The following is a 10,229-nucleotide window of genomic DNA, read 5'->3' on the forward strand; positions in this document are numbered from 1 at the left end:
CTCCCCTTCTTCGAATAGTCGCGCTCGACTCGCGAAATGATTACGCGTTCGCATCAACTCAAATAAGACATTTCTCACCCGCTCAATACATCACGCTGCGTCAAACGTGTTTCCGTACGATCGAAATAGATATAAGAGATCCGCTGGGTCAAAGTATACCATTCGAATTCGGGACTCTGACGGTGACATTGCACTTTAGACGTATCGATTAGATATCATTAGATTACTCGGCGTATATGACGGATAAAACGGCAAAGGGTAAAGAAAAGAAAAGAAAATTTGTTCGTTCTTTCTCTGTTGATGGATTATTATTCGACGTATTACGACGAATTACAGAACGGAGGAGCTCGCGGTGGTGGAATTCCACGAGTTTTCGCCGGATCGCCCTATCAACGAGGGCACGGTATCGGGAGTTTTCTCGGAGGCTTATTCAGACGCGTGCTGCCTTATCTAGATGTTGCTGCGAGGGCTGTGGGTAAAGAAGCTTTACGCGCGGGCGTTGTAATCGATGATGTAGAAAACAATACACCGTTCAAGGTAGCGGCCAAACATCGTTTTAAAGAATCGCGTAACAATCTCAAAAGACAGGCTAAAGAAAAAATAACTAGCCTCATGAAAGGTTCGGGATATAAATCGGATGCGAAAATACACGTAGCTCATTTCCCCTTTGCCGGGCTTGACACGCGCATCGTTAAACGTCGTCGCTCGAATAAGAAAAGTTTATCAAAAATCAAGGCAAAAAAGAAGACGAAATCTTCGAAGAATAAGAGGAAGAAAACCCGTACGAGGGTAAAAAGACTCAACACAACTGCGAAACGACTTAAAATTGGCAAAAAACGTACCGTATCAGATATATTTTCTTAAACAACGCTATTTTAATTCACGTACATTTAACCACGACGAAGACAACAACGACGAAACAATTGTCAGTGAAGTATGTCTTTTCTTCACACGCATTCGAACGAGTGTTTAAAGAGCGAACTTGATCTCTTTTCTTTACCGCCTACACAGACTAGTATCGAGAGCTCGCAATGGATTCATTACAAACCCGTGACCTCTCTCTCGGACAATTCACCGATAGAATTCGTCATCCCTGGTCACGGAGAAGAATATCTAGATCTCACGCATACCCTGCTGAGTCTTCGCGTGCGCGTGAAATCGGGCGACGATTCAACGGCTCGAGCTCCAGGAACAACCGACGCAGCCGCAGAGACCGTCGTAGGACCCGTAAATCATTTACTTCATTCCATCTTCAATCAGATCGACGTGTATTTCAATCAAAAGCTCGTGTCGCCTCCAAACGCTTACGCGTACCGCGCGTACATCGAGGCATTGTTAAATTATTCCTCTTCCGCAAAAACTTCCCATCTAACCTCGTGTCTATGGGACGCGGACACACCAGGTCGCATGGACGAATCGCTGGAATCGAAAGGCAATACCGCTCTCGTGAGACGCGCCCATTACATTCGCAACGGGCGAGCGATAGATCTTATAGGACATCTGCATTGCGACGTTTTCAATCAAGACAAATTCTTAATTAACGGCGTGGAAGTAAGATTAAGACTCGTCCGCTCGAAAGATTCATTTTGTTTCATGGAAAGCAACAACATGTCGAAAATACATATTCTCGATGCCAGTTTGCTAGTGAGAAGAGCGAAACTAAGTGCCGGAGTGTTACTCGCACATGCTAGAATGCTGAGTAAAGTTACGGCTAAATATCCGCTTACGAGAGTCGAGATTAAAACATTTACGATTCACAGTGGTGTTGTGGGGGAATCATTAGATAACGTAATACTCGGACAACTGTCGAAACGAATAATAATCGGTTTCGTTAATAACAAAGCATTTAATGGAGATAGAAAATTAAATCCGTTTAATTTTAAAAATTACAGCATAAATTTCTTCTTTCCGTACGTAGACGGTACACAAATTCTTAGTAGACCGTTACAGCCGATTTTCTCGCCGGAAGAACCGCTTTACGTCGATGCTTATCAAACACTCTTTTCGGGAACGGGCATCCATTTCTTAAACGAGGAAAATTCTATAAGTAGAGATGATTATTCCAAGGGATACACTCTTTTTGCTTTTGATCTCACACCAGATTTGTCCGCTAATTGCACCGCTCATTGGAATCTCGTGAGACACGGTAGTTTACGATTAGAGGTACGTTTCGAAAAGGCACTCACCGAGACAATTAACTGTATTGTTTACGCAGAATTTGATAATGTAATAGAAATCGACTCGTCTCGTCAAGTCACTCGATTTTTCCGGTTAAATTTTTTATCACGGTATGCCTCTCGTTGCAACATATTCGATTAAAAATTTTTACGTATTTTTCTTATCCCCACCCTCCTCCACTTTCATTCACCGATGCGTTTCACGAGAAAAAAACTTGTAACGAAAAGAAATATCAGTTTCCTTCGAGACGCTCTCGTCGACGGTTCGTGAAAAGCTTAAACCTCGCCAACAAAAACGTATAAGTTTTTTCTTCGCAATATGGATATAGTCATCGACATACAAGGCTTCCGCGATGCGAGCGAGAAGTTTCTTCCCAAGGAAGTCGCGGTTGTTGCGATTAACGCGTCGATCGTCGACCACTGGATTATGATGCCTCCGCATCCGTTCACTGAATTACCCGAAAAAGTAAGACGACAAAACTGCTGGCTCACACGAAATTATCATGGGATCGAATGGTTCGACGGCGAGACTAATCCAAAATATTTTACATTGCATTTACGTGAAATTATAAGACACACGCGTCACATTTACGTTAGAGGCAGTAAAAAAGCTCACTACTTACGAAATCTACTTTCCAGAGAGATATATAATTTGGAAAGTATCTCTCCAGCATTCAAAAATCTAATGTTAGAGGAAGAGTGCGGACAATATTGTGCTCATCACGGAATTCGAAAAATCTTTCATTGTGCATTACATAACGCTTACAAATTGAAACGTTGGCTACTCGATCAAAATAGCGGCAGCAGCGATACTCTCAGCGTAAGTCTACCCGATACATGTAATTCCCCCGAAAATTATCAATTGAGTGACAGCGACGACGACGTCAGCTACGAAAGCGTGAAAACCAGCTGCGACAAGGATTATTCTGCTAGCAACGTAAATGGCAATCCCGTTCTAATTCATAATATTAAAGCTCAAACGGATAATGTATTAGAGATAAAAAAAATTGTCGAGAGCCGAGCAGGCGATTGAAAAAGAAGAAGATAAAGAAGAAAGACTTGCGAAGCTCAAATCGACGAGCGAAAACGTTACAGCGGGAGAAATAAAAACCGAAGTTATTCAAATAATACCAGGATCCATGCATTCGTCTTTGTACCAAAAAAATGAACTCTTGCGAAATTCTACGAGCATTGCGCCATATCGATGTCAGGCATGTGGGTGTCTATCTCGCAGACAGAGTTCCGAGGGTGTGGACGAGGTCGACGGCTATCGTCGCTAATACAGACGAACATAATCGACCTGGAGAACATTGGGTCGCCTTTTTCCTCGATAAACACGGAACAGGCACCTACTTCGACAGCTATGGAATACCACCCCTGGAGCCCGGATTTCTCCTTCGTCTTCGGCGAAACTCCATCATCCACCGATGGAACACTCGACAACTACAAGGATTTTTTTCACAAACTTGCGGACAATATAGTTGTGTATTTTTATATTATATGTCTGTCGGTTACGATCTTAATCAGTTTCTTACTCTTTTTACCGAAAATTGCGAACACAACGACCAATTAGTCGTACATTTATTTCGCAAACTTTTTCTTCGTTGAAGTAAGAAACGTTTTAACGTAGTTGCTAGCTGATATATGTAATTCAGTAATTTCAATAAAATACTTTTATGTATCGTTTTAAACATTATGTATTTGTAATATCAATTTATATGAAGAAATTAGTAATAATAAATGTGTATGAAACTTTTTTACTTGTATTTTTTGTTATTTTTCTCACATTCTCTAACCTCATAGCAAAACAGAAACTCAATCTTTTAAAAAACTTTAAAGCGTAATTTACGTCCTCAATAACAGCAGCTGTCTCAATATTGCGTCTCAGACTCCCATGCCTGATCATATCTGTTTTATTATCCAACAAATGTCCATGCTGCACTTCCTAACTATATTGTTTACTAGAATGTTAATGCACGTGTTTTTTATTAGAACTCTTTTTGTTACCTGAGGTGCCGATAGTACCCGTCGACGTTGAGTAATCGGTTAGGCATAATTACGGACGCTGGCCGATTGTATTTTTTGTATATCTTTTTGTTTCCTTTGTTACCAACGATATCTGGCAATGCAACGCTGAGTAAGCGCTTGGCCGAAATAAATGCTTGTGGTTTTTTTTGTTAAATTTTCAGCGCTATACATGAACGCCGATGCCCATTCGCTCTACTGCAAGAGGTAGACGGGGATGTCATACTCCCTACAATGATTTCGGTATACCACGGCGACTTCAGCATTTCATCGTTATTTTGTCGGATAATTCTGTCACCCCTCTGTCATGTCATTAGTCGTCTACTTAAATATAATATTGCATAATCTCTTCCTTTTCAATTATTTCTTACCGTAATTATTATCGAAGATTTCCTTCGACGCACCGGGACCTATGCAAATACATTTTATTACCCTTTTTTATCTCACCGACGTGACCAATCGGCATTCCCCCCACCATTCCCCTCTCTAGAGTCCGCGGCCGAGTGATGGGGGAGGGTTAGTTTGACGGGCCATATCTGACAGCGTCAGGGACCGAGTGGTGGGGGGACGGCGCCAGTGGCCGAGTGGTGGGGGTTTGTTATGACGGGCCATACATCCCCACTTACTACTGACCCATATTTTTTTTAGCTGTGTATCTCGACGTTCAGGGGGTGAAACACTCCCTTGAAGAAAATCGATTTTTTTATTTCTAAACTAATAACGTCAAAACGGTAAAAGATATAAAAAAATGTTTTAAATAAAAGTTATATGGTTTTTAATATTTTTCAAAAATGTCAAATTTTTCGAAATTTCCCTCCACTTCCTAATTTTTGAAAATTTTGAAATTTATGTTATAACCAGTCTGATAGCATATTTAATACCAAATTTAACCATATATAATAAAGCTGTATTCTGATAACGCATTTTTTAGAAATAATCTAGAAACGCCACTATACGCGCCCTATTTGTATCTGCCTTATGCTATCAGGCGCTCGCTACTCGTAATGCCAGTTTTTCTTTCATAAATTTACATATTAAACAACAAAAATAAATAATTTATATATTACAATTTATATATTTATATTTAATAATTAAATTTATAATAATTTATATATTTATAAAACTTTATAAAAAATAATTTAAATTTATATATTAAAATTTTTATATTTCAAATATTAATATATTATAGAGCAATTATCTGGCAATAAATAGTTTACATATATGTGAGCTAAGAATGAGAAAATATGTTTTTATGCACTTAAAAATAGAATTGATCGAGGTTTGGGATTATAATCTCGTGTCAATGCACGGCTGCAGGAGTGTTATATGAGTGTGAAAAGAATCGAGCCTTCAAATATGTGTATAATGTGTTATAATTTCCGACTTTGAATTCGATACAGAATTTCTTTGTTCGCACGTCCGCACGCAACAACTGTAGGTAGCCGACCGTCTCGAACGAGCGTTACATTTTCCTATTCTCTCCCGTCTTACGACCTTCGAGAATCTTCGCGAATAATCCGTGTTTTTAACTCGCCTGTGTTATTAAATTTCGAGTCTAGATTATCGTCTTTGTCTCTCTGTCTCGTCTGTTGTGTTTTCTACCTGTTTATTTCGTCTCGCGTCTCGCTTATTGTTTTTGTCTCGTGTATGTATCTATATGTTGACCGTGGGGAATATGTGCCGATATAATCGCCACAGGACTCCCCCGCCAGTGCTATGCCGATAGCACGATATTGCGATGTTCGGACGCTGACCGATATATATGTATTTTTTTTTTTCCATTTCGCGCGACGTAAGTTTCCGAGAAAAATAAAATCCAACAATAATTATTATAATAATCTTGTTCGTACTTGCATATGCGTACGCGTGTCCAACAAAACAGAACAATATAAATAAATAATATAGAATAAAAAATAATTCGCTCAGCACGACGATCCCTTGGAACCTTGCGACTCGAAATAATTATTCCCGCGTCACAGGCCCGCCCGAAAACGATCCGGGAATCGGACCCTTCTTCCCGCTCTCGTCGTCGTCTCTCCCTGTCGGAGCGGTGGCCTCGCGTCGTCGTGCACCCCTCGCCGATCGACCTCGCTGTCTCGGCTCTGCGTCGTCGACCCTGCCGGCCCGTCGCCTCCTATATCGTTTTCTGAAAATATATACGCGGGTTTTAGTCGGTCTATGGTTATTGTTTTGTCTTTGCCGTGCACGCGCACGACAAAGACTTTGTCCCCGCGGCTGACGACTGCGTATGGTCCTTCGTACGGCGCCTGCAGCATCCTCCTCGGTCCGTCGTTTCGCACGAAGACCTGCTCAGCCGTCGCCAAATCCTTGAAGACGAACGGTCGTCGCTCCCCGTGTCGGGTCCCGTCCACCGGTCGCAGCCCCCGGAAGTGCTCGCGCAGCGCTCCGACGAAATCAGCGGCGTCGTCCGTCGGCTGCCGACTCAGGAACTGCCCTGGGATCCTCAGTGCCTGGCCGTACACCAGTTCGGCTGTGGTCGCCTGTAGGTCGTCCTTCCACGCTGCTCTAATTCCCAGCAGGACCGTCGGCAGCGTCTCCGTCCAGCGATCGTTTTGCTGGCATTTTATCGCTGTTTTGAGCTGGCGATGGAACCGCTCGACCATTCCGTTTGCCTGCGGGTGGTATGCCGTCGTCCTCAACTTCTTTGCCCCTGTCATCTCGCTCAGCCGTCGAAATAAACCGGACTCAAATTGCGTTCCCTGGTCTGTCGTAATTCGGAGGGGCGCCCCGAATCGGCAGATCCACCCCTCGTAAAAGGCTCTTGCGATCGTCTTCGCCTCCTGATCTCGTACGGGGAACGCCTCAGGCCATCTCGTGTAACGGTCCACACACGTGAGACAGTATCTCTTTCCCTCTGAGACTGGCATTGTGATGATGTCCAGATGCACGTGCTCAAACCTGCCAGATGGAGCAGCGAATTTTCCCAGCGGTGCCGAGACGTGCCGCGACACCTTGGACCGCTGGCAGGGCACACAGGATCGAGCCCAATTGCGGCAGTCCACGTTCATCGACGGCCAAACGTAGCGCTGCGCCACGAGCTTGCCCGTCGACTTGATTCCTGGGTGTGCCAGGTTGTGCACCAGGTCGAATGCGGCCCGCCGGAAAGGCCTTGTCAAAAATGGTCTTGGCGTTGGCGTTGCTGTGTCGCAGTATATCGTGATCCCGGTTCCGGGGATCTCGACTCTGTTGAGTCTCAGTCCGGACTCTCGCCTCCTGTACTCCTCGAGCTCCTCGTCCTCCTTCTGCGACTCCGCCAGTGCAGCGTAGTCCATTGGAGAGCGCAGCTCCTCTATCCTCGACAGCGCGTCCGCCACGACATTCTCTTCGCCCGCCACGTGCCGGATGTCGGTTGTGAATTGCCCGATGTAGTCCAAGTGACGAAACTGGCGCGGCGTGCTCTTTTCGGGTTTCTGTCGGAAAGCAAAGATGATTGGTTTGTGGTCGGTATATATCGCGAACGCGCGCGCCTCCAGCATGTGCCGAAAATGCTTGACCGCCAAGTATATCGCCAACAGCTCTCTATCGAAAGCGCTGTACTTCGATTCGGCTGGGCTTAGCTTCTTCGAGAAGAATGCTAACGGCTCCCAGCCGTCGCTGCCCCGCTGTTGTATTGCCGCGCCGATGCTTTGTTCGGACGCGTCAGTAAACAAAGCGAGTTCCGCGTTTGTCCTTGGGTGCCTCAGAAGTGCGGCTTCGGCCAAACCTTCCCTCGATGACTCGAATGCTCGTTGAGTCTGCGGCGTCCACGATATCGGTGTCTTGCCCTTGATGTTATCTCGAAGGAGGTGTCACGTCCGGCTACTTAAATTTTTTCACTCTTATGCAAAATAATTCTAAGTTCTTATAACACCGTTCGAAATGCGCGCCAATGCCGGCCATGACATCTAACTCCGCCTAGTGCCTGAGCGCGGCGCTCCGCAGCACCTGGGAACTTCCCTACCACGGCAACTCCCTACTCTAGAGAGTTCCCCCACTCTCGGCCGCCGCAACCGAGCTGCCGAAAACCGAAGGACCTCAGAGCGTGCCCAGAGGAGCTTAGTTCTAATCGCGCCGTCAAGCAGAGCAGTCACCTTTAAGACTCTCTCCGAATTCTAAAATTCAAATTCTAACTCTAAGATTCTAATTCTAATTCTAAGACTCTAATTCTAACTTTAACTCTAAGATTCTAACTCTAAAATTTAACTTAGATACTTTATATTACTCGTAGTGTTATACTAGAATAAAAGTGTTATATATATATATATTCTAAATTCATTCTAAATTAGTTCCAACCTCGTGTATCTCCAAGCCTATATTATTTCTAAAACGCATCTCGAATTCTCTCGCCTGCACATGCCGAATAATCCATTCCTAACAAATTATTATTCTATAACATAGAAATATTTTCTGAACCTCGTAGTGATTATTCAGAGAGGACGAACCGCTCATAATCTCTCGCCGAAAGCAACAACAAACAGTGAGGACCGCCGCACGTTAATTATTGCAGAAGCGAAACGACGTTCAGAACGTTTAAATTTTACAATGCCTAAAACACGCGTCAAGTAATCCATTCCTAACAAATTACTATTCTATAACATAGAAATATTTCCTGAACCTCGTAGTGATTATTCAGAGAGGACGAACCGCTCATAATCTCTCGCCGAAAGCAACAACGAACAGTGAGGACCGCCGCACGTTAGTTATTGCAGAAGCGAAACGACGTTCAGAATGTTTAAATTTTATAATGCCTAAAACACGCCGTGCAGGAAGAAAGAATCAACTACGGCGTATAACAGCACGACTACATCGCACTGAATCAACACGTGGTCTCTCTAATTTCATTGGAATCGACTATCATAACGACGCGGAATACGATAGATTGTTCGGCGACTCCGTGCCTTTTAGCATTAATAATAATAATAATAATCACGCGGACGTTAAATTACGGGAGTGGCCTACGCAATTGCACGCGATCGAAATCAAGAATTCCAAGGTGCCATTGAACGACATCCCGGACAACGATCCACGCCGTACAAGGTATCTGCAGAAAGGTCTGGCATCCTGTACACCCTCTACAACGCGGGTACCCCGGATCATCGCCATCCAGTCGTTGTCCATTCCTTGGAAATTAAATAAGGTAGGTGCTCAAGATATTTCTTTACAACACGAGCCTCCCTTCTGCCCAGGAACCCGCGAAATACAAGAATCTATTTCGGAAGCTACGTCTACGCATTTTTGAATCACTTAACAATAATAACTAATAAATTCTCTTGCAATTTTAGTAATATTAGCTTACCACGTGGTTTCCAGAATATTCTCTGCGCGTCTTAAATTTTCTCATCTCCCAAAAGAGAAATCGTGCGAAACCTTTTTTTTTATCAAGGGTCAGTTTATGGCCCTCATAAAACTGCAGTAGGTATCCTACAGTCAACCCTTTGGAAAATTCTAAATCTTTCCAGAATATCTAGAAACTTCGTGAACGTGTTAGAACATTCAAATCGACCTCATGGCAATTATTTATTTTAACTAACATTAGTTTAAACAATCAACTCCTATGTGTCCAATAATACCGTCACACTTGGACATCCCCACCACTTTGCTCCTCCCCGAGGATGATTCCGGGGAAGAAACTATTGAAGAAACCCTAAATAACCTCCCGTATTGCCAACGGATAATCGGTTTTATTAATAAGGAAACAAGTGCCGCTCTCTGTACGGATTGCCGTATGCGTTTACCTATTGGCGTGCAATCTGAGTGGTTAACTTGCGCTAAGCATCTCCTCGTTATCGGCGACGTACCGACCGGAGTCGTTTGCTCAGTCTGCAATTTTTACCGACTGTCGAAAACACGTGACATCGACCACCCTTGTTATCATTGCCAACGAGCTTACCTTCTGTACCGCCGTGGTGAAGAACCCTACCGTATCGACTCGGATGGTAATACAGTAATCACTATTTTCCACTCCGTCAACGATTCACTCGAACGATTCCGCGGATACATGGACTGATTCGTCAGTAATCGAACCTA

The sequence above is a fragment of the Prenolepis imparis genome, unplaced genomic scaffold, assembly GCF_030444845.1.
Source record: "Prenolepis imparis isolate NDT839.2.m4 unplaced genomic scaffold, iyPreImpa1.0 SCAF_2, whole genome shotgun sequence".
NCBI lineage: Eukaryota > Metazoa > Arthropoda > Insecta > Hymenoptera > Formicidae > Prenolepis > Prenolepis imparis.